Below are 25,038 nucleotides of genomic sequence, written 5' to 3'. Positions count from 1 at the left end.
TGATCACTGAAACCGGTAGGCACTACATTGAAGTTAGTAACAAGATCCAGCAGCCTCTTAGAAACAAAATATTGTCAATTGTAGAGCAAGAATTCCCACTGGTCCAAGTTGGGGTATTTACAAAATGTTCTTTATAGAGATCATTCACAAGGTACAGTCCGCAAATCGCAAGTGTCTCATACCAGATTTTTACCTTGAAACCTTTTCCTCTTAGATGCAGGTACCGTAACATAAGGATCCAGAGGAACATGGGGTGAATCCGCCAGGACACCAGAGGTGGAATATTGTAAATGATCAAGATCCAAAAAAATGGGAAGATTGCACTCAGCATTGAAATCCCCAATGATTATCACCTGACCACCAGGGGTCATAACAAACCACTCTTCCAAGATGAGATTTAGATCTTTCATAGTATTGGTCAGATTCTCCCGAGGGTTCCAACAGATGTTTATTAATAAGATATGTTGAGTGGGTAACATAGGTTTCATCTCAATAGTCACTGATAAAATGCCCTTGATCACATTTCGGTGTTCAATCACCCTAAACCCCAACCATTCCATGATGAATCTAACATGGTCATACCTACATGGGTGGATGAAGCCTACTAGTTTGATGTTTTTCAATGTTATAAGTCTCAGGGCAGGGATCTTATTTAGGAGGGCCAACACTCGCAACCTGTTTCGGAGTCAGGACCATGATAACCAAACATGTAGTGTAGTAATAAGCTAGGCTCATCAGGAAACAACGGATCTCTCCATTGTACGTCATTTACACTGCTGTTCGGATTTGTTATACAAGCCTCAGTAATGGCAGGCACACGGACAGGAAGAGAAGAGTCCCTTAGAGTGGATGGTAGTGTATGACCACACTGAGGAAAATCCTCTGTGGAAACTTGGTACCTCTCTGCCAAGAGATCACATACCTCTTCAATGACGGCCCTCTTAACCGACCCTGTTGGTGTCTTCGGAGGATCTAAGCTGGTTTGGGGGGCCTGGGAGCCCAGACAAGGTTACTTTATCGCAGATGACCAAGTTGGCCCATTACTCGTCTACTTATCTGGAGCAATCCGGGGTCCCTCCCGTTCAATCATGATCCTCTCCTCCAAAGATCTACCCATATTTTTAGAGGCCCTGCTAATCCCCCATTCTATGGGGATGTCATTGACAATCAATCCTTTCAGGGCAACCTGCTCCAAGATCTTCTTCACAGTGTCTGTTATTTGCTCCTCTGGTAGAAGAGGGAGTTGAGCCCCTTTGCCTGCTACTGCATTACTCCTCATTTTACCATGTGAGGGCACTCCTGAACCAAGGGGTTCAGACCTGAATTATGGGAATTAGTTAATGGGATGTTACAACTCATAAAGACTGATTTATTATTTGTTATTTTTCCTGGATGCAGGTGTTGAGTTTTTTTTAAAAAAGATCGTAGAAATTGACTTCATCCCACTATTTGGAGTCACACCCCTCCACCTTAATGCCGCTCATCATCCATTTATGTTTCATTACATTCACTAGTCTGTCCTCGAGGTCAAGCGGAGGGTCCACTCGACTCATCTCAAGTACAGCCACCTCTTCACCCGGGTTCCTCCCTAGGACCTATGCCGCACATGGAGAAATCATCTACTGATCATAAGGGAGGTCAGGCAAAACCCCCTCCCCATTGGAAATAGAATCATCATACTCCTCCAGATGAGGACTCCCCATTTAATCAGCCCATGCCACAGAGCACAAATATTTACAGGATGATTTCTTGGAAACCTTCAGAAAATCTGACGGAATAGTTTTGTTTTTATTTGTATTTCTTCCTTTTTTTCGATTTATTAGGGGATGATTACATTTTTCTATTGGGCAAGTCCTTACCCCCTTCCCTGTAGGAGAGTCCATCCAGCTCTAATTGGCGAGCAGCCAGGCGGGCCTGTATACTCCCAATACCCTCTGCCACCTGTGTATGGGCAGTCTGCTGAGAGACTACATCACAAATCATAAATGAGTTATCCATGATAGAGGTCGGGTGACTGCCAGCAACAGTAATGAGTGGAGGAGCGCCCTGTTCCGGGCTCCCAAATGACTTATCAGTGCGGCCAACTGTGTTGATAAATCACGCAAATAATGTGTATGTTCTTCAACTAAGCACATCTTAAATTAGTCATTGAATGATGGATTCCAGGATCCAGCCCCCTGATTGATGACATCTGGGCTAATGACAGGCTAGTATCACATCCACCTTCCTCTGCCTGCGGATGCTCCGACAAAGTCAACAAGGTTATTTCACCTGTTGCAAAAATGGGGGGGGTTCAAGAATGAAACATTAGAAGGTTCAGTCGAGGCGAGCAAACGATCAAAGTCCTCCTGCCCCAGAATTTGATTATGGACTTCTTGCCGCAAGGAGACACACTCATCAGAATCCAATAATAATGGGGAGCTCACCATAACCTGCCATTTAGGGTAACTTTGATGCAGCACCACTGAACCATGAGCCTCCACCCTCCCCTGCTCAGGGTAATTATCATCGGAGAGGGTGGTAGCGGCAATGCAAGAGCACTAGACAAACTGTCCCTTCTGTTTGTAAAAAACAATGGGGCGGATATGATATCCTGCTTATTTACGACTACCCGCTCTTTTTTTCTAATTTTGCTAATTTAATCGAGAAATCCTCAAATATCATTAAAAATTCTGTGAGTAAGGCAGCACCCACACAATTCCTGCAGCCCCACCACCGGTAACAGACAGTATGAGAGTAATTACAATAAGAAATGTCATCTTCGCAAAACAGCAAACAGCAGGTTGCGTGCGCCCTGGCACTTTTACGGCACTTTCCTGAGTGAGGGGGCCAGGGCTAGAGAGGCAGTCCCAAAGACCGTATATCCTCTGGAAAGTCAGCAAATGAATTCCATATAATAATCTTCGAGATGTATGGCAGCGAACTTGAGCCCCGATGCACCTCCTCAAGTGGGTTATTCTACACACAACGCAAGTCGTAAGAGGCAGCATCAGGACTTCTAACCAGCAAACAGCACTTGCGGTGCACTCCAGGATGTGACCGCCCTGGCACTTTTATGGTGGTTTCCTGAGTGAGGGGTCGGGGCTAGAAAGGCAGTCCAAAAGTCTGTATTTCTTCTTCTCAAGCAGGTTATTCCACACACAAGGCAGGTCGTAAGATGCAGGAGCAAGGCTTCCGACCAGCAAACAGCACTCGCAGTGCACTCCCATAAACATATCTTTTTCCAACGTTTATGCCTTGTTATACTATATTTTGAAATGCTAGGTTAAGACATAGACTGTTCGATTACAATATTACAGCGCACAATGTCAGGGTCCACAATTTGTAGTCAGTTACCCAGCGCCTCCCAACTAGCTGCCTTGTGACACCTCAAAGACACTCCAATCTTAGTTCCACTCAGGCGTACATGAATTTATTATAAAATACATCTGGAAATGCACCATGAACTAGCAACTTACAATGCTCAGCACACATCACATTGAAATTGCACCTTTACAATGCTGGCAGGTATCAGTACAAATGTGCATGTTGCCTTTTAATCTTATAATGTTTTGGGCAATGTCCCGGTTCCTGTGTGTTTTAAAATGCATCATTCAATGCCAATTAACACTATTTCCACAGAGGATAGGGATAATATTTCTGACAAACTTGTTTCCACACGTACTGTACCCACACACCCTCTTTCCACTCCTGCCAATACTTGGCGCCTTGCTGCCGGAAGTTGATCGATACTCTGTCAACCATTTTTTAGACCTTTTCCTTCTCATCACCAGCCTTCTGTCTCCAACATCCTCTGGTAATACCATTCTTTCTTAGGTAGAGTGGTGTTTGCCATTGTAAGTGATTTCAGTTCGGCACACACCCGAGTCAAAGCCCAGCATGTAGTGCACAACTGAAACCCTTATTTATTTTTGTCTATAAATTCAATATTCTGAACGATATACCACTCATATCACACCCTTCTCCTGGAACCCCCCGGTCACACTGAACCAGGAATCAGGCTAGTTTGCAAAGGTAAATATGTATTTATGTATTTTAAATTTATTCACAATATGTTGCCTTTTAATCTTATAATGTTTTGGGCAATGTCCCGGTTCCTGTGTGTTTTAAAATGCATCATTCAATGCCAATTAACACTATTTCCACAGAGGATAGGGATAATATTTCTGACAAACTTGTTTCCACACGTACTGTACCCACACACCCTCTTTCCACTCCTGCCAATACTTGGCGCCTTGCTGCCGGAAGTTGATCGATACTCTGTCAACCATTTTTTAGACCTTTTCCTTCTCATCACCAGCCTTCTGTCTCCAACATCCTCTGGTAATACCATTCTTTCTTAGGTAGAGTGGTGTTTGCCATTGTAAGTGATTTCAGTTCGGCACACACCCGAGTCAAAGCCCAGCATGTAGTGCACAACTGAAACCCTTATTTATTTTTGTCTATAAATTCAATATTCTGAACGATATACCACTCATATCACACCCTTCTCCTGGAACCCCCCGGTCACACTGAACCAGGAATCAGGCTAGTTTGCAAAGGTAAATATGTATTTATGTATTTTAAATTTAATCACAATATGTTTTAATAGATAAACAACAATCACCAATGGGGTGACTGAACACAGAATTAATACACTATGAATCAAAAACATATGCAGCGCAGAAAATAATACTTTTGTGTTGGTTTGGACACATGGCACTATGGTTAGAGGTTCCCCCTGCAACACCCCTCAACCCCCAATAGGCAATGTAAAGAGATGGGGGGAGGAGAGAGCAGGTATTCAGGAATAGCAGAAATCAAACAAACTATCAGTCCCACTTTCCCCCTTCAGACACTAGAGAAAAACGGAATTGACTTTTCAGCTGTCAGCTTGGCTTTTAAAATTGTCTTTAATATTGACTGGGCAAAAACACCAAATATGGTCAAAGATACTTAAATTGTTGTAAATTCCTATGGGAGCCGCTTTGAACAGTTGCACACAATCACAAGCAATGATTTAGTCCAAAGAAAACATTTGAAATCTTAAAGTCCAAGTCGGAGACAAATGAAAGCTATTTTACACGTGTAAACATTTCTCAGAATTGTCATTTGCGGCAAACTTTTCCTTGCGTGATGCGGTTTTGGGTACTATGGATGGCTACAGATGCTAGGTACAAGTAGGAGATGAAATTTCGTTTCTATCATAAAAACTGAGGGAGTTATAGAAGTTTTAGTAAAGTTCGTTTTTGTAAAATAGGCGCGAGACTGGAAAACAGAAATGCACTTTGAAAATGAAAAATTGGTTTGCTTACACTAGAGGATGACTATGAAAAAGCGAATAACACAGAGGGATCTTACAGTCATGTGATCAGTGTAACCCACCTACTGTGGAAACTCTACTTCTTCAGATGAGAAAAGGGTCAGCGCAAAGATAGTTCTAACAATACTGGTTCTGAATGAAAGATAGGATGGGTTTGAAATAGGGATAAAACAATGCAAATATACTATGAGCCACAGTTCTTCCTATTAATACTCACAGGATAAGTTTTTAAATGGGACCGTCAGGTCTAGTCATTGGATTAGGTGTGGTCTAGGAAAGACAGCACATCAGGCACAGTACTGGATCAGCTAGGCCGTTCGCCGGATTTGCACAGGATCTGCCCTCCTAGTCTGAGGGTATTTGAATCAGCTGGATAGCGAGTTCCTCAGGCAAGCCTAGTGGTGGCAAGCCAGAGAATTTCAGGATACTGGTTCAAAAGGCCTTCTCACACACACAGCGCTTCAATGGGTGGAGAGAATACATTTGAGGATTTGGGCCTTTCTGAAATTAATATTTCTCTATTGCTGGAAAGAGTTTTGGCATCTGGATCTGGAAGAATATTAAAGCTGGATGTAGAATGCTGGATCAGAGTGCTTCGCCGGAATCAGGAAAGTGAGTGGATCTGTGAGTCCGTATGTGTTGTCAGCTGTCTCTATTTATGCTTTAAAATAACATCACAAAGTGGGTGTATGGGCCAGTTTAGCTAAGCTTGCCCCTGTGAGCTGGGATAGGATCAAAAATTGATTCTCTTTATTTTTAAGGATGACAGTATTGTGCTAACTTTAACACCAATTCCCACTGACACTAGTGAAGTTCCCCAGGTACATTTCAAAATCAATTATTGTTAAAATGTTTAGTTAGTTATAATGGTTGACTTTCTCTTTATAAAAAAATACATGTTTGTTCAATGATAAAAGTGTATCTTTTTCAATATAGTTACCTTTTCTTTTGCGTTTGCATCACTTGATGTGGAAATTTGACATAATTTATCAAGATGTCATCTTTGTTATCAAACAAGTTAACATTTCATTGTCTAATTAGTATCTCATGTTTATTGTATGTGTTATGTACAAGGAGTCTCCTACTGAAGCGGCCGAGATGTAAAAGACACATGGATCACAGATATACAAAAAATAGTTAGGATTCTTTACAACTTTTTGTGAATGTTCTGTTACAGATGGCGGATGAACAAGGCAGATCAAGAGTGACTGTAGCAAAACACACTCGGAAAACCAGGGTAAATACAATTCAGGCTTTTAAAAAAAATTCAAAGTTGTTATATGGACATTTGTTTGTTGGTATTAGATTGTAAGGTTGATATTCATATGTTTTGTAAGTGTGAAATAAACAATGTTTTTTTTAAATGTATTTGAGGCCTAGAAAGAAGAAGAGCAGGAAGATTCAGACCACACAACTAACAAATGATGTTGATTGCCAAATCAATGTCACTTGGAAGCAACTAATGTTAGAGGCTGTAAATGCTCGTCCCAAGGTTCAGAATCGGGATGCCGATGTGCAGTGGCTGGAATTGAACTGAATGTCACCAGCGACCCCTGGAAAGTAATGATGGGTCATTGTTATAGCATTCAACGTCCACCAGAACTGACAAACAGCGGAAGATGCTTCATCATTACTTCCCGATACTTTCACCCAATCCACGCCTTCAGAACTATTTCTGTAAAAGAAAGACAAAATGTTCCCTGCTTCCCCAATACATTCGTAAAAACTTGAAATATCACAGATTGAGATCACTGAGGCATTTTGAAATTCATCAACGACAATGGGCATGAACTTGAATTCACCATGGGCCAAAGGCACGCAAAAGACAAGCTCGGCTGAGCTTGTCTGTGCTACGGACAGACTAGGCCTGGTGACTGGTGCCAGGCTTAATAGCAAGGATAGATTGGACCTGGCTCCTTCTGACAACTTGCTCGCTGTTAACTGGATAGACATTTTGGGTATCTGTCCTACTCGTAGGAAGGAAGTGGGATCATCTTTCAGAGTGAATTTATCCAATGCACCTTATATACAATACAATCACGCTGCCCATGCAATGACTTTCAACGATGTATTGGATAAAGAAATCCCCTGATTCTTTGTGCCTTATCAAGACGTGGCTTACAGAAGTCTCTGCGCCTGTGTTGGTGCAGGCACTTTCTGGGGAATATAAAATAATTCACCTGGATCGGATGTCTTCCCTTCCAGGAGGAGGTGTTCCAATTGTTTTTAAATCTAGATTTAAAAAATGACATGATCCCAGAAGGCGTCGCTCTCGGAGGGAGACGGTCTGTCCTGGCGGGGCGCAGCATGCCCCGGTGAAGCCGCTTTCACTCGCTTCCCTTGGCCTGCTGACCTGGCCTCAGACTAATCTGTCCTGCCCAATTTGCTATTAGTCGCGATGCATGGCCTCATGGCCCTTTGTCTTTGGAATTTAACACTTTATTTAAAATGAGGTGAATTGCTTTATTTCCCCAGACAACTACCTATTATTACCTATGCAGCCTTGTGCTGCTTATGCAATTTACCTGCAACTACCTACTATGGCCTGCGCAGCCTTGTGCTGATAATGCAATTTACCTGTAACTAACTTTCATAAGCACTTTCTGTAACTGGCACTTAGATGCCTGAGGGCTGTGTGTGCTGAAATAAATGCAAAATAAAATAAATAAGTAGATTCCAACTATCTCATATTTATTTTGTTAGTGCATGAGGTAGATATGAACGTCTTATTTGTCTGTCTGGTTGTGTCAGCTGCATGCTCTCTGCATTTTCTGATTGTATACAGACCACCTGGCTCCAATGCAGGGGTTTCAAACCCTTTACTGGATCTGGTAGCAGAGCTTCAGGTGAAGTACTGTCACCTGGTTGTTCTAGGAGATTTTAATATCAGGTTCAATCTCCCACATGCCCCTATTGTGACCAAATTATGTGAGGCTTCAATTGACTTGGGTGGTGGTACCTCTATTCGCCTGGGCGGTATCTTGGCAGTAATACTGCTGGGATACCGCCCAAATCATGATGAGGCCCTTAGTGTCTTTCATGCTGAGGCTTCCTGCACCTTCTTAAAAAAAACAAAATTTTCAGCTATGCAGTGGAATTGGCGCTCGGCTGATCGGTACACCCTTATGTCCATTGTTGAAGAAGAGTGTACAACTAGTACAAAGGTTAATCTAGTCTCTCTGACAGAGATTTTCAGCCTTGCTGCTGATGTTGTTGCACCCTCCAAGCTTATTCAATTTTGCTGGCGCCGATTAGAACGTAGGTTTTCAGAGGGACTTAAAGCAGTTCGTCATAGTGTGAGACAGGCCGAATGCAAATGGCACCGGACTTATCGGATGGCTGAAAAGGCAGTGTACCATCAGCTTACTGAAGATTATCATGTAGTCATCTTTGAAGCCAAAAAAGCTTTTATTACTCATAAAATTGAGAATGTTTTGAATAAACCTAGAGAACTGTTCTTGGTAGCAAAATAACCGGGCCTCATTACGAGTCCGGCGGTAACCGAGGTGGTAAAACCACCTGATTACCGCCGGACTCGTATTACCATTCCGCCTCCGTGATTCCCGGAATTACCGGGGCATTACAACCCCAGTGTCCCAGGAATTCTGGAGGCGGAATGGTGTAAATCCCCATTCCCATTGAGTCCTGTGGGACTCAATGGGAATGGGGATCATGGAAACACCGGCACCATCTCGTGATGGTGCCGGTGTTTCCTCGTCTGCCTGCAGGCGGGCGGTGGTAAACCCGCGAGGTCAGACCTGGCGGGAACGCCACCTCCCGCCTGCAGGACTCTGGATCGGGCGGTCCGGCATTAACAGTGGCGGCGGGTTTACCGCCACTGTTATTTCCGGACCGCCCGACCTGTAATGAGGCCCACTGTCTTCAACTGCTAATCGTTCCACTACGCAATTGAGTTGTTTTATGGGCCCAATTTTTCATCACTAAAATTTAAAACATTCATACTAATATCCATGTGGCGTATCAGACTGAAACCAATGTAGACTATGTCGAGGCAAAACTGGCCACCTCACATATTTGGTCAGATTTTAATATGTTCACTAATGAAATGGTGAGCAAGGCTGTCACGCAGCTTAAATCACCCGCACCTCTGACCCTGTTCCACTAGATGTCCTCAACGACATCATGCCGGGCATGATCACCTGGGTGGCTCAAGCAGTTAATCGCTTGTGCCATTCTGGTCTTGTCCAACTAAACCTAAACAGGCCACTGCTATCCCACTCTTAAGAAGCCATCACTGGATCCGTCTGTCTTTGCCAAGTACCAAACTGTTTCTCTCCTGCCTTTTATCATGAAACTTCTGGAAGCCCTGGTTATCTCCTCCTCTTTTTATTTCTTGTAATCCTCTGGGTTACTTGACCTCTTTCAGTCAGGATTCCGTCCGGGTCATGGCACAGAGAGTGTCCTTGTGATGGTTGTTGACAACATGGCCAGGTTGGTGGATGGTGGGGGAGGGGGAGCTCAGATATTGTTAGATCTTTCGCCGGCCTTTAACACTGTTGGCCACTCCATCCTGCTGTCCCGCCCGGCCCTGGTAGGTCTCTGCAGGCATGTCCTGTCATGGTTTACCTCCTTCTTGACTGATGTGGATCAATCTCTCTCTCTCCTCCTCACCCTCTGACTTGCAGTATTCCGCAGGGCTCCCCTGTCCCCTCTGCTTTTTAACATCTATATTCAGCCTCTTGTCTGTCTTGTCTGCTCCTTCGGCCTCCGGTTCTACTCATATGCTGATGACACCTGGTTAGATTAGATCTTGGCCATGCTGAGGTGTCTTTGTGCTTGTGCCTGGTGGCCGTGGGGGAGGGTGAATGAACAACAACTGACTGAAGCTGAATGGAGACAAGACTGAGGTCTTGGTTAGGTTCCCCTTCTAACCAACTCTTTGGACACCATCTTTTTGGCCCTCTGAACTTGGAGATTTTCCTATACCTGTGATGGTGGTTAGTAATTTAGGGGTTGCAATGTCTTCAACTCTTTCTATGGCCTCCCAGGTTTATGGTCTGCAGGGTTGGTCACATCCATTTGAGGATATTGTGTGAGGTTTTACCATTTCTACCTAGTCCCCTGCATCCTTTAGTCATGGCCTCATTAGTCCTTAGCAGAATAGAATACTGAAATGCCTTGTTCTGGGCCCAGCCTGCTGGTCTCATTAATTGACTGCAGAAGCTGCAGAATTTAGCAGCCCAAGAGGCCACCAATTTACCTAATGGAGCTCATATTACCCCTGTCCTACGGTCCCTTCACTTGCTCCCAGTGCCCAGGCGAGTGGAGTTGAAAGCTTTCTGCCTTGTCCATCAGGCATACTATCAGCAGGGGGCAGACTATCTTTGTGATTAATTTGTTCCTTATGTTCCTGCCCATTCTGTCCGTTCGAGTTGTGGTTCCTAGGTTGCGTATTGCAAGGGGGTGGGGGGGCGGGTGAAGCATTCTCAATTGCGCTGGGTAAGCTGTGGAATGCACTAACTCTTACCCCTAGACGCACCCAGAATCACCTGGAATGTAGACTTCTTTTGAAAACTGTGCTCTTCTAGGTCAAATTGCTGGCTAGCTTTCTGTGCGTTTCAGTGCCAAGATGCTTCCTGGTCTACGAGCACTTTATAAAATAACATAATGATGTGGAGTGCAGAGGACTTTCCACTACCATAGCATCTCAAAAACTATATCGCAGGACAATTGGCTAGTAAGGAAACCAAAATAAATTGTTTTTGACAGCTGCCTGATACAGATTGTACAAATTATTAAATACCACTATGGGATTCGAGAGAGGATTTGTGGTTAACCATTGTGGGAGTTTACTCGACAAATAAAGGTACCAACCTGAAGATCAAAGGCAGCTGTGTGCACAACCAATACACATTGTCATGGTCCGTGCAACCAATTCTTGGAAAAGTACCTGCTGTAAATGTAGTTTGTTCTTGTGCTCTGTTGCTCAGGGGTTCAACGTTTAGTAAGATATCAAGTTTCTGTACAATTGTAAGACTTGAGTTAATTGCTAAAACTGCACACTACCAATATCAGAGACAATACATTTCCGCCACTATTCAACAGGCTTGGAATCTCAAACAGACAATCATGGACAATGCTCTTGCAGCCAAAAAGGGTGAGGCATGCTGGTGAGGGACAGTGTGACAGTCCGGGATTTTAGACAATGTACTGCACGTACCATGGCCACAGGCCCCAGAACACAGAAACCACACCATCTAGATCTAGTGATGGGGGAATGGGTCACTTGACTCACTTATGTCCCTTTGGGACCCATAAACACAGGGGCCCTGGCTGGGCTCAGTCCTGGCGCAAGGCTCATATAGAGATGTGAGCAGGAACACTTTATTTCAGTGCAGGAGTGCTTTTATTTTATTTCAGTGCAGGAGTGCTTTTATTTTACAAAAACTTTCCAGGAGCTGAAAGCCTTTATTCCAGAGAACATCCTCATGTGATATGATATGATATGATAAGGCATTTGTAACGCGCCTATACACAAGTGTTTCAAGGCGCGACGAGGCAGGGGGGGGGGAACAAGGGGAGACAGACAACGATCTTACTAGGCCAGGTGTCATTCAGATCGCGCAAGTGCAAGGGTAGAGGGGAAGGGAAAAGTGCATGGGGGAAAGGGAGAGGGGAAAGTGCAGTACAGGGTTATAAGCATACAGCATACAGGATAAATAACAAGGGCCAGCTGGTGGCAAGTGCGAGGTAAGTGCAGACAAGTGCTGGGAAGGGGGGCTGTATGGATACAGACACAGTCCCGTAGTGCAGGGGTTGCCGTGGAGGCAGTGCAGGGGAGAGTGGCTGGGCCGAGAACGGTGAATGGCCCAGTTGCAGATTCAGTGCAGTTTCAGTAGTATTAGCAGGGGAGAGGGGGAGAGAAAGCGGAGGCAAAGAGGAAGGTTTTGAGGTGCTTCCGGAACCGGAGGTGGTTCTCCTAAAGTTTCAGGGAGGTAGGAAGGCTGTTCCAGAGGGAGTCCCCTGCAGTGGAAAGAGATCTGCCCCCAACTCGTTGTTTGGAGAAGCGGCTGACCCTGAGGGAGTTGGAGGCGGATGAGCGAAGAGCTCGAGAAGGAAGATATTTAGGAAGAGAGAGTTGAAGGTATTTTGGCCCAAGGCCCCAGACGGCCTTGTGGACAATGCAGAGGGTTTTGAACTTGATCCTCGCAGTCACTGGGAGCCAGTGTAGTGATTTCAGTCTTGGAGAGATACGGTCCCTGGGCTTGAGGCCAAAGACAAGTCTTGCAGTCCTGTTCTGGATGAGTTGCAAAGGGCGGAGAGTAGAGGCGGGCAGATTAAGATAGAGGCTGTTACAGTAGTCCAGCTTAGAGAGAACCAGGGCTCTAGAGACAGTGAGCTTCTGGGGGAAGGAGAGGAAAGGAAGGATACCTCTGAGGAGGTGTAGCTGGTAGTGTGACTTCTTAGATACGTCGGATATGTGAGGAGAGAAGGAGAGTGTGGAGTCGAAGATGACCCCAAGGTTTTTTGCCTTGCAGGTAGGAGTAGGAAGAGGGCCCAGAGAGGCCGGCCAGAGAGCAGCAGGGAAGGAGGGAGTGGGAGTGCCGATGAGTAGAATCTCAGTCTTACTGGCATTAAGGCAGAGGTTGTTGGCGGCACACCATTCCTGGATAGCAGAAAGACAGTCAGAGATGAGGGAAGGAGAAGAGGAGGCCGAGGGTAGCCTGAAAATGAGTTGGGTATCATCCGCATAGCACTGAAAGTAGGGGCAGAGAGCGGCGATGTGGTGGGCGAGAAGTGCCAGATACTGGTTGAACAGCCAGGGAGAGAGGTTAGATCCCTGGGGGACACCACAGGTAGAGAAGAAGATGTCAGAGAGGAAAGACCCCAGTTGGACCTGGGAGGGTCGATTTGAGAGGAATGAGGTCAGCCACGCCAGAGCCTGACCAGTGATACCGAGGTTATCACGGAGACGGTTGAGCAGGATGGTATGGTTGACAGTATCAAAGGCAGAAGAGAGATCAAGCAAAATGAGAACACATGGAATGTTAGAGTCAAGGTTCGAGAGCAGGTCCTCACGGATGTTCAGGAGAGCAGTTTCCGTGCTTCTGGCAGCTCTGAAGCCAGACTGATGGTCATGAAGACTACCAACACATTCAGCATGGAGATTAAGCTGGGAGATGGCCAGTTTCTCCAGGAGCTTGCCCAGGAAGGGAGTGATAGAGATTGGGCGATAGTTAGCTGGGCAGGAAGGGTCGGAAGAGGGTTTCTTAAGAATGGGGTGCACAAGAGAGTGCTTGAGAGGGGATGGGAAGACTCCAGAGGCGAAGGAGTGATTGCAGAAGTCAGCAAGGGCAGGAGCCAAGGAGTCAATGTGGTCCTTGATAGTTTTGGAGGAACAGGGGTGGACCTGTTTTGATGAGACTTTCATAGATCGGACTTGTCTTGAAACCTCGTCAGCAGAAAAAAGGGGAAAGGAAGAGAAGGAGAGAGGAGGGGTGGCTGCAGAAGAGCCAGAGGAAGGGCAGGGAATAGAGGGGGGGGAGGTTATAGGGAGGTTATAGGAGCCACACCCGATGCTGACTCATCGGGTGTGGCTCCCTAGGCCTGGTCTTCATGTGCTGACTCATCGGGTGGAGCATGGTGTGGCAGGGAGGCTGAACCTGGTGGGCGTGGCTTCAGAAGCCCAGTTATGTAAGCTGCTCCATACTTAAGGCCGGTGCTTCGCGTTACTGTTCATTCGCGTGCAACGTGACGCTCACCGCCACTTGGACCAGTTTACTTTCCTTTGAAACCATGCGTTCTCCCGTATACTCACCTCCAGGAAACCGGTGCTTTATCGCTTCATCTGCAGACTCATCTCCTGACATCCAGTGATCTTGATCCCGATGCCGCAGCACCACAGTCCGCATCCATGAACTCGGACCCCATGAAGAAGAAGAAAGACAAGGTTAGAACATCCGTCCAAGGGCTGCGCCGCATTTGAACCCTGCTCGCCCCCCTAATTAACAATTTACCAGATACTGTACCATTGCAGCTTCGTTCCTCATTCCCTCCGGATGCTGCCTCGAGGTCTGCAGCTTCTGCCAGGCCGGCAACATCACCTGCAAGGGAAGAAAGCAAAAGAGCAAACATCAAAAGTGGAACGAACAGCAATAACGAGACAACAAACTTTACAATACAACAAAACAGACAAGGAAAGACAAAGGCAAACAGGAACACTTAGCTGAAGTATAGTGGCTTAGTCACAGCAGGACTGGACTACCACGTGCAAGGGACCAGTGAAGGAACTTGGTCCAGATCATATAAGCACCCCTGCCAGAAGCAGCAGGACGGAGTTTTCACCAAAACTAATCAAGAGGTGAGCTTTCCAGGGACAGCGCATCCCACAGGTAACACGGTTTGGGAGAAGGTGTCTGGAAGGGGATCAGGAGCACAAGCTGGCATACTCATGCCCCCTATTCTCCATGCAGGAGCAGTCCCTAGCAGCATCACCTATTACCACCAGTCACCACATAAGCGCAAAAGGCGAAGTCGGACCCGAGCGACCTCACCCCCGGGAGGGCTGCAACCGTGCCCCAACGCCTCTGCAGAGACCAGGTGAGTGTAGCAGTTCTGTTGTGATGCAAGTGTCAGAATGTACATCAATGGAGAAATATGGCTTAATTAAATCCATTGAACTTCTGCAATCAAGGGGATTGCAAAATAATTGATAGCCACTGACAGGAACGTGGGAATAGCAAAGGTCATGCGAGAGCAGTTCCCGCACATAAAGCATCCATTTTATGTATGGCATGTCACCAAATCAATACAAATAAATACAAAAGTCACAACTGCGCGTAAGAAAAGGGGTCAGAAGTCTTGTTCAATCCTCCATCATAGTTTAATCAAACACTATCAGGTTGATAACGAACATTTTCATGAGTGTGTACATGGACCTTTGAGTGAAGATCATGATCATAAGAAAAATGTGTTGGTGTATGGCTCCCCTCCTCACATAACCCTACAAAAGATTGTATGCGACAAAATGCTTACCAGAGATGTGAACAGCCTAACTAATTTCTGCCACACTGGTGATTTGGGGGTTTTCCATAATATATGCCTAAAGAACAGGCCTGAAAGGTTGCATTTCAAAATAGATTGTATGGAGGCCAGAAAAAGGCTCACTGTACTTGCTCTCAATGATTATGTTGGTAGGGACCAAGATAGAAAAGGAGGTGCTTTTGGTTTACTTTATTACACAATGGCATTTAAAAAAAGAAAAAAACAGTGGGTGGCTAAGACAATATTAGAGCAGATGCAATTTGACTTTGTGAAAGATCTGATATTGACTGTGCTGGCCATGCAAAAGCCTAGACTGACAACAGATTATGCTTTTTAAAATGTCTACCTATTCAAATTTTATCCTATACAAAATAAAAAACTTGAAATAATTTTAGCTGTTCACATTTTTTTAAAATATAACAATTGGTTTTAAATGTATTTTAAATGTATAATTGGGTACAATAAATGTGAGCAGGTTTTTCTTATTAAATGTGTATTTGTGAAAATGTTTGCAAATTGTTTTACAAATGTGAAAGGAAATAAAATGGTTTCCGTACTTATTGGTCGCAATCATTACAAAGTATATTGATTGTAAAAATGAAGCATACATTTGGGTGTTATTTCATTTCTAAATTTTATTTGTTTATTTTCAATTGTGAAAAACAAGAAAAGACACATAGTTGCCAAGGACAGCATTGACACATGGGCATCATTACAGTCACACAGGTGACAGAAGTGACTTAACATTTTTCTATGTTTTTCAAAATGGATTGTTAAACGGGAAATCATATTGTGCCTCCTTTCATATTTTGGCCTAAACCTAGTCGCTCTGCGAAGAAAACTGCATTGCAAAGTTCTGATTTTAGATCAACTTCTCCGCCATTTTAGGATCATCCGCCATTTTGATTTCTGTTCATATGTGAGTCTGTGTTTTAAAATGGTGGACTGTGTTTTCAACTTCTAACCGAGCCTTCCTGACCTTTTGAATCTAGTTAATGGTTAGACTGTCCGAGGGCTGAATGTTTAGACTAGGTAATGAGACCTTGTCCCAAGCATGACTTGTGGTCTAAGGATTGTCTGCACTAACAAGCCTCATCCTTGAATACACATTGAGGACAATGTAATGCAAATGTCTAGCGTGGACACTGGCAGAACTACATTGTGAGGGGATATGTGCTAAGGCTTATTACTAAATACAGGAATAGACTTTGCCATTGTAACTTATTGGAGATGCAAACCTATGTAATCCATGTGCATATTATTGTATGAGCCATAAGTGAACACACCACAAACTCTAGACCACAGATTATTAACCTGTAGAGGGGCTGGACAATATTACTGAATTTGCATAAAAAGCCGAATGTTCAGATGTCCAGCACTCTCACTCCTCACTCTGAAGGGCTGGTACTCATTGTGATGTATTGAGAGCCAGATAGCTATCTGTATTTTCTGTTTCTTTGTAACTGTACACTAGAATAAAAGATCTGGGAATCTTTATAGCCCGTGTTTGGTGTATTTCCTTTTGTGGTACTCATCCTCAATATTTCCTTGCTTTTACAGATGGCGCCCGAATAGGGACCCTCAAGATTGATGCCATCTCGTTGAAGTGTTGACGCGGCTATCGGACCGGGATCGGACAGTGAAAAAGGGGGCCCCTTTCTTGGATGAGACGCAATACCTCAACAGTACTGCACGACCCGATCCCTGGACGGTCAGCCCGCGGTCCGAAACGGCATCTTGACGAGGGTCCATATATCGAGGCTGGCAGTTTTGCCGAAATCACCAACCACAAGGGTCTTTTGTTGTCCTTAGTTATCCGATCGGACCTCCTTTAGTCCTCTGATCAGGTGAGTCGTGACCCGATTCTTAAGTATCCTGATCATTTGTTTTGGCGCATTGTTCTCGCGACTACAATTATTGACCAGGTAACACCAGGAATCTGATATGCCCGAGAAATTGTCTGCCTGCTTCAGGGCATTATTCCGCAGTGACAGACAATCTTTGGAATTTAGCCATCCGGCGCCACAGGGGGGGGTCGCCGGCATGTACTATGTACTGTAAGCATTGCATTGGTAGTATAGTGTTTAATGATATTTGGCACAGACAAACTAGACATGCTTCCGAATTTCAGTGGCCAAACAATGGTAGCTTTGAAATTCCTCGTATAGAATATTTAGAGTCTATATTGTTAAAGAAAAAGGCTAGGCCGGCAGCATTTGATGTATTACAAAATTGGAAAAAAATAAGCTATGCAGCAATTTAAAAGTAGAGAGAAACATGCGCGCCGTCACATGTCTAACGCAGAAATAGCGTAGTTGTATGATCAAAATAAACAGTCTGAGTCAGTTAGAAATATGGATAGGGCTTTTCAACTTGGTATTCAGAAAATGTATCCGTCTAAAGATGTTCATGTGTCTGATGAAATAATTGACAAACTTCTAAATGAACGAAGGCCTGGTGCCACTGCGCCCCCTCCGTATGTACCTATTCCTGCTGCTTTACCTCTTCCTGCTGTCGTTCTTTCTTCTGTAGTAATTCCTGCTCCTCCTATCGTTCCTCCTATTGCTCTTCTTCCTCCGGTTATTGTTCCTCCTCCTCTCGTTGCTGCTCCACTTGCACTTCCGCCTTTGCCCACTGTTACGGGTCTGGTAGATCTGCCTTCTGCACCAGTGATAGCACCTTTGTTACCGATTGTACAAGATTTGTCTACTCTTCCTCTTCCAAGTGGTTCTGTCCCGCTTGTAGTTGATAAGGGAGCGGAATCAAAGATTGTGACTCGCAATACTGTGTCTAAAGAGAGAAAGCGCGATTTGACTGCATGTGCTAGACAGTGCATGGAGAAGAGTGAACAATCTGATATCTTTGCCACACTCTCTAATCTAGAAAGTTTTCCTGAGAAAATGTTTTTATCGAAGGGCTGGGAATTCATTTATGTGTAATGTGGAACAGACTGGATGACGTAGGTCTCCCACAAGGGTTAAGGGATCTGAATGTTTTAGCATATTCAAGAGATACTGCGGAGAAAGTATATGAGCACGTTAAGAGGGTTTTTGAGTATAGAAGGGAGTTAGAAAAGATACGGAATGAAGAAATTGATGGTGATAGTTTGAACGCTATTTTTATACAGAAACGGTTCCTTCCTCTTTGTAAGTCGAAGAGTGAGGAAACACGAATTTGCACAAAAGATGCGATTAGATGGACTTCAGACATGTCAATATCTCCCGTAGAAGTATATGACACGTATAGTCAGTATACGCCAGAAATGCAGAGGAAAGTGTTACAGGTTATGGTAGAATACATGCAGTTTGAATGCATAAAAATAAAGATTTGTTGTCCCGCAGAATTATTGAATATCTATAAGAGAGCTTTTTCGTCTGGCACTCCTTCAGCTGCTTTAGCGCTCGATTTAGCTCTGTTGCTCAGTAAGCGTTCAGAGTTTCCTATCTCTCAGTTGCCTATGAGAGAGGTTTCTCCGACATTTGTCCCAAAAGTCGAGGTTCCAGCTAATGCCGGAGCAGGAACTGTTGCTTATGACATTCCTGCTCATCATGTATCACAGTTTGTTCACGTCCCATTCTCAAGACAGGAAGTGAACACCATCAAACAATCCATTCCTGATATTAGAAAGGATCCGACAGGGTTCTATAAAGAGATAGAATCTGTTTTGCAGTCGATATAGATTTGTTATTTCCCATGCTCCTACCCATTATTTTGTGGAAATAGATTAGGACTGTGGATGATGTACCAGGGTTAGGGGACACATGGGATAATATGGTTAGACAAAATAAAGATAGACCAGCTGGCGAGAGACCGCCACAGGTAATACTGACTTTGCCTGATAGAATAGTTACCAAACTAAAAGTCATAATTCCTGAGACAAGGATTATTTAGGACAAACTTACTGCTTGTGTCCAAGGGAAGTCTAAGGGTGTTACCAAATTCTTTAATCGGTTTGAACAAGTGTTTTCAGATTTGCAGTGGACAAGATTTGAGCACAGAGTCTGGAAAACGACTATTTGTAGACAAATTTGTGCGTGGATTGTTGCCTGACATCCAGTCGCAAATTATGACTTCTGAGAGCGCTTGGCAAGCTAAGTCTCAGTCTGAAGTATTGCATATGGCTCAGTACTATGAAAACCGAGTCAATAATGAAAAAGAGAGAATTGAAAAGAGAAAGGGAGACCTGAAAACTAAAGTTCTATTACAACAGATTGTTAGAGGCCCTAGAGGGGGTAATTCACAATTTAGGGGACAGTATGCTCCACAGGGTAATGTGCCGTCGGGTCCTGTACACGCGAACCAATGTGCTTATTGAAGACAAGAGGGTCATTGGCAAGCACAATGCCCGATCCTCCAGCAGAGGTGGAATAACACATTTGGTATCATGGGCAGACAATCCAGAGGCCGCCCTGGGGCAGGGGGTCCTGGTAGAAGTCAGTTTTCTCAGAATTTACAACCTTTTTCACAGGATAATCAGTCTCCGAGTATGGATAATAGAAAACATTTTGATCATCCTTCACTGCATATCTCTCTGAAGACTTTCCTTTTGATGACATCTTGTTTCGATAAGATTGCCCGAAGCAGGGTTTGGAACTGATGCCTATTTCCGTTAATCAGAAAGGGCCCTATGTTGAAATGATAGTGGGAAATAGGAAACATCTATTCTTGATATATACAGGAGCGCCGAAGTGTTCCATTGACCATTCACGGGTTCCAAACATTCCACTGTCAGGGCAAACTAATGTTTCTCTAGGGTTTTCTGGTACGCCAGTGGTTAGTCCGGTTTCTTCACTGGTACCGATTACACTGGGTCCATTCACGGATCACTGTCTGTTTCTTTTGACAATGAACTGTGGAGAGAATTTGTTGGGGTTGAATCTGTTGAAAGAATTAAATGCGGTAATTCATTGTTCTTCGGTTAGAGTGCGTTTGACGATTTCACCACAGCAACTTTCTGCCTCACAGTTCCTGACTAGACCTTTGCCGCCGGAATTTAGTGATGTTCCGGAGTGTTTATGGGCGATTGATGATAATGATGTTGGTGTTCTACAAATTGAGCCTGTTAAAATCATTTTGAAACACGGAGTAAAATTGCCATGTATTGCTCAGTATAAGATTTCGGTTGATGGTGAGCAAGCTTTGAAGTGTATAGGCTCTGATTTTGTACACCTTCGGGTAATTGAGGAAATTGCAGGTAGTTTGTGCAATAGTCATATTTTGCCTGTGTATAAGAAAGGCGATAATGCAATTCCTTTTTGTTTTATCGTTGACTTACGCGCTATCAATAAGATTGTTGCTCCACAATTTCCTATTGTGCCTGATGTGATGCCGATACTAACCATGATTCCAGCTTCTGCTACTCACTTTAGTGTTGTAGACCTTAAGAACGCTTTCTTTAGCATTCCTATACACAAGGATAGCAGATACCTGTTCACGTTCACCCTAGGGGGATGCTCGTTTACATTCACCCATGCGTCACAAGGTTACACAGAAAGTCAGAGCATTTATAGTAGGGCTTTGAAAGAGCAGCTTGATACACTCGAGTTGCCTACCACTTGTACATTGCTTCAGTATGTAGATAATCTTCTCTTAGCTGCTGACTCAGAAAGTGCCTGTAAGGAGGCCACCGTGTTGTTGCTTATTCACCTGGCAAAACATGGACACAAAGCTTCTCTTAAAAAGTTTCAATATTGTCGACAGGAGGTCACCTATTTAGACTATCTCCTGTCAAAGGAGGGAAGAAGGTTGACACCTGAACGGATTAAAATAATTTCTAGCATGTCTGTCCCAAATACACAGAAGGAAGTCAGTGGATCCCCAATTTTTCGCTAGTGATTAAACTAATGTTGGCTCTGACAAAGAAGGGCATTTCTTTGCCATTGCCGTGGAACTTGGAACACCAGAAATCGTTTGATCTGCTCAAGACTGCACTGTGTTCAGCACTGGTTTTGGGCACACCAAATTATGAAAAGGCCTTCGAGTTTTATGTGCATGAACGTGATGGATGTTCTTTGGCTGTATTAACGTAGGAACATGGAGGGAAGAATAGGCCGTGCAGCTACTTTTTGTCCGCCCTTGATCCTGTTACATGTGCTTTGCCAAGATGTTTGAGAGCTGTCTCTGCTTTTGCTGCGTCTGTAAAACAGAGGGAGGGTGTGGTCCTAGGCCATGATTTAACCTTGTTGGTACCTCACTCTGTAGATGTTCTATTAAACAGAACACAAATACAACACCTTACCTCTGCACGATTAACGAGATACGAATTGATCTTGTTTGCACCGCATGTCAAAATTAAAAGGTGTTGTGTATTGAATCCGGCCAAACTATTACCTCTCCCGCAAGATACTGTTTGCAGTGACGAAACATCACATGACTGCCTTTACTCCACAGAACAAGAAACTAAAGGCAGTATTGATTTGAAAAAGACACCTCTGAACGATCCACAAGGGGAGCTGTTTTGTGATGGCTCCTGTTTCAAACTTCCAGATGGTACATCCACGGCTGCTTATGCCATCACCACATTAAGCATGATTGTGGAAACCAAGAGAATCACGCATAACTCCATGCAGGCCGCAGAGATTATTGCATTAACTCGAGCTTGTGAACTTTCCGAAGGGCTTAGAGTAAACATATATACTGATAGTCAGTATGCTATTGGGGTAGTTCAAAACTTCGGTAGACTTTGGGCAGAACAAGGTTTCTTGACCTCACATGGAACAAAGATCCAATATGGCTTCTTGATAATGCGGTTACTTTCAGCGCTTGCACTCCCCACTCAGTTAGCGATCATGAAATGCGCAGCGCATCAGAAAAGGGAACGCTTTCACTGACCAGATAGCCAAACAAACTGCCACTGATCTCTATTCAGAAATGTACATTGCGATGGAAGCCACAAATGTTTGTACCATAGACGAGGGTATTGAATCTGTAAAGAGTATCCAAGCCGATGCCACGTTAGAAGAAACTAAGCAATGGGCTGAGGGTTTGGCGAGGTTGGATGTGTTGGGTGGATAAGTTAGAGGGGAAATGGATGCTGCCAGACGCGTACATTACCATGATGGTCGCAATGGCTCATGGGCCCACCCACATCTGTTCAAGGAAGGTTTCCAAAATGTTAGAAAACATCTGAGTGAACAATAAAATCTCGACAACAGCCGAACGTTTTGTCCAAAGTTGCATGATCTGTCTACAGCACAATATGGGAAAGGGTACATCGACACCAAGGGGTAGTTTTGGTCCACCTTCTGTCCCCTTTGAAGTCATCCACTTTGATTTCATTGAAATGGAGCATTGCAATTATTTTAAGTACGTCTTAGTTGTTATTTGCCCCTTTAGCAAATGTGTTAAAGCTTTTCCTGTGAAAGACGCTACAGCAATGACAATGGCGAAGACCATGCTTAAGGAATATTTTCCTAGGTTTAGTTTGCCAAGGGTCATCTGGTCAGACAATGGTCCACATTTTATCGCTGCTGTAATTCTGGAGATATACGCGGGATTACAGATCGATAAACGGTTACATTCGGCCAGACATGCTCAGAGCGCTTGATTGATAGAGACACAATGGAATTTTGAAGAAAAATCTCGCTAAGACGTGTGCCGTCACCAAATTGAAATGGCCGGACGCCTTACTGACCGTGTTACTGTTGATGAGAACAACCCCACAGACTAGGACTGGGCTCTCCCCTTTTGAAGTGGTATGGGTAGGCCAGCTAACATTTGGAACTTGCCTAAGCCTAAGGGACTGAGTGATATCGAGCATGTACTTCTTTCTGAATAGTGCAAGCAATTGACTAAAAATCTGTATTTGATTCATCAACAGGTGCGAGAGGCCCTCCCAGTCAAATACGAGAGGCCAGGTCACAGTATACGACCTGGTAGATGGGTGCTTTTAAAAGCATTTGAAAGAGCATCCTGTCTCGCACCGCGTTGGAGGGGCCCTCACCAGGTCCTCCTGGCCACAAAGACTGCCGTACAAGTGACTGGACGAAAGCACTGGATCCACGCGTCGCATGTTAAGAGGATTCCCTTCCTTTTGCCACATTATAAAGAAGATAAGGATAACCTTACCTGCTCTGCTCCCAATGATCACTCAGCATTGAGCAGCATTGAGAGTGCTTCAGAGACAATCCCTGAGCCTGTGGGGCCTGGGGAAACAGCCTCTTTATATCCACACTCTCCGACAGATCCTTTTTCACCATTGTTATGTTCTGTTGCAAATTCACCACTTCCATCAGGAAGCAACGACACGTTGTTCGCAGATCACACCGTACCAGGAGTCACAAGGCACAATCTGTGTCCATGGAGCTAGACTTACTGCACGGTTCTGCTGTGCCAGGGGAAAAACAACTGCAGGGCTTGTCTTTTAACCCTGTCTTTTGCATTCTCATAAAACCAGGTGGCCGGGGATAGGGAAAGACTAAGAAAACGCGCCATCAGGAGATCGCCAGCAAATGAACTCCGGAGTTTTTCGTTTTGAAGAAACAATGCCTGCTATCGCTCTTACTCGTACGGAACAAAGAAGTGACTGTGTGGCCAATCAAAACAATGGACAATCAAATACCTGGTCTTGCAAGACATATCGCTTTTTTGTGATTTTGTTAACTGTTTGTATAATATTAATTGCCTTAGGATTTTGGTATTTAGAAGAAGTACATCCGCTCGAAACATTCTTGCCTACTGAGAATGTACCAACTGTTCCTACACCTTTTGTGCATCTGCACACTCAGAGACTCTCAACACAGACAGAGTTACCACAATAATACACTTCTGCTTATTATGAATGCAACACATGCCATGAACAGGTCTAATTGCTGGGTCTGCTCCCATTTACTGCAACATGGAGGCAAGGGGTTGGGCTGGTATATTCATCCTTGCCTCTGACTACTGCATGTTATGCTTCTTTAAAGGCACTATTCTTTGGCCGATGGAATGATAGCATCTCGGGGAACTTTGATGGAACAAATTTGAACAAATTTGAAAAACGAGTTCTAACGCCCCTGGGATGCTCACTTTTTGCAAATAGGAGCAAGCTTAATGTTGCTTCTATTAGGTCTTCTGATAGACTGTCCTGACCTTTTCAATCTCTGATCTCTTTCAAAATGGCTCCTATAGGCAATAGGGATGCCACGCCACCTTCCTACACTGTTAACCACAGCCCCGATTCAGTTTCTTTCTGCATACAGAGGAATGGTACTCAGTCAATGGGCGATTTCAAGGGTTGCATCAATGTTGCGAACTTGACCAGAGAGGACAGACCTTTGTATGTAGGCGAACCTGTCTACTTCGTTTGCGGTAATGAAGCTTTCCCATGGCTACCTAGGGATTGGCAGGGAACCTGTTATTTAGGAATTCTTTTACCAGGCGCATTCATAGCAAGCACCATAGAAATCTCTAAAGCTCGTCCAAGGCGGGATGAGAATGGCGATACTTCATCACAAGTTCTGGGTGACGTAGCAAAATCTTTTGTACCTTTTTGGGGACAAATATTAAACTCTGAGGATATCAGAAGACTAGCGAGAGTACTGGAGAGGACCATCAACCGGACCACTGACATACTCTATAATATGACTCTAGAACAGAAAGCAAAAAGTTAGTGGCACTACAGAACCGGATGGCATTAGACGTCATCCTGGCTGAGCGCGGTGGAGTATGTAAATTAGTGGGGTCCTCTTGTTGCGTTTTCGTACCGGATTCCTCCCCAACCATCTTTAAGGCTATACAAAATCTGCATG

The sequence above is a fragment of the Ambystoma mexicanum genome, chromosome 4q (assembly GCF_040938575.1).
Source record: "Ambystoma mexicanum isolate Mex_15411 chromosome 4q, UKY_AmexF1_1, whole genome shotgun sequence".
Classification (NCBI taxonomy): Eukaryota; Metazoa; Chordata; class Amphibia; order Caudata; family Ambystomatidae; genus Ambystoma; species Ambystoma mexicanum.
The sequence above is the reverse complement of the archived record's forward strand: the minus strand, read 5'-3'. Positions refer to the sequence as shown.